Source organism: Corylus avellana, chromosome ca2 (assembly GCF_901000735.1).
Source record: "Corylus avellana chromosome ca2, CavTom2PMs-1.0".
NCBI lineage: Eukaryota > Viridiplantae > Streptophyta > Magnoliopsida > Fagales > Betulaceae > Corylus > Corylus avellana.
Window position 1 is genome coordinate 19,992,132 of NC_081542.1, and position 1,263 is coordinate 19,993,394.

Genomic DNA, 1,263 nt, shown 5'->3' on the forward strand with positions numbered 1-1,263 from the left:
TTGTAAATGTGAGTTTTTGTATTCGGATGTATAAAAAAAATAGAATATAGGAGTGTGCTTATTTTTCTACAAATTGCAGATAGAATGTTTTAGAGTATAGTGGTCAGCTTGGCTTGGGTAACTGAAAGTCTAAGACCACACGGCACATTTGGCATAAAAATCACTATTGAATCAAAATTCAAATATGATTCATCTAAAAATTAATTGTGATTTTAAAAGTCACATCAACTTTAGGAGGATAAAAATATGATAAAAAGATGGTCCATAATATTACTCGGGTATTTATTGCCTTGCCATATTGGACTGTACTTTTTTCATGTTTGCCTCCTCCTAATTGTCAAAGAAAATGGAGACTAGATTTTTAAGCACTTTCCCTCCCCCCCCCTTTTTTTTTTTGTTCTTTTATATATTTGGTCAAATATTTTGTAACTTTTGAGTACCCCACTTTGCATATATAGGGAAAACACTCAGCATATATAAAGACAGATTATATATTTCTATGTGACAATAAACACTCAGCATATATTAAGTTCGTCCCCTCAAGTTGAAACAATATAATTTTTGCCCTTGTATATGACAATTTTATACATCCAAATGGAAGAAGTTTTTCCGACACAATTTTTCACAGAATTGTTGAGTATGACAATGATGTATTTATCGCCTGTTCATACACGTCACTAAACCTGAATATTGTTGAGTATGACCTTCGTATAGTTTGACGAAACTAATCGCTTAGGACTTGATGATTCCTGATTGATTGTTCGAGTGTTTGTTTGCTGATTGATTGCTGTGTAATCATTTGCAGTGAGTGCGGAGAAGTTGACTCGTCATGATGGTGTTCATTGGATTTTTTGTTGGGGTGTTTGTACGTAATGTATTCGCGAATCACTTAAGTTGTATGTTTAAGGTTTTGTTAATGTATATGTATATAGTTATAATTATTTGTTTCTTAACAATGCTATTGTATATAGACAATGATGTATATATATGTATGTTTTGTGGACATGAAATGGATATATGTTGTCGACAATGTTGGGATACGATTTGAGAAATTGAGGTATGTTGATAGCAATTGATGATGTATGTTGAGAAATGTATGTCGACAATTAGGTGTACAAATAAATAAATTTTGAAGAAATTAATTAAAAAAAAAAAATTATGCACGAAATAGTAACGTGTCAATACTGACACGTTACAATTTTGTAACGTGTCAATACTGACACGTTACAATTTTGTAACGTGTCAGTTTTGACACGTTACTAA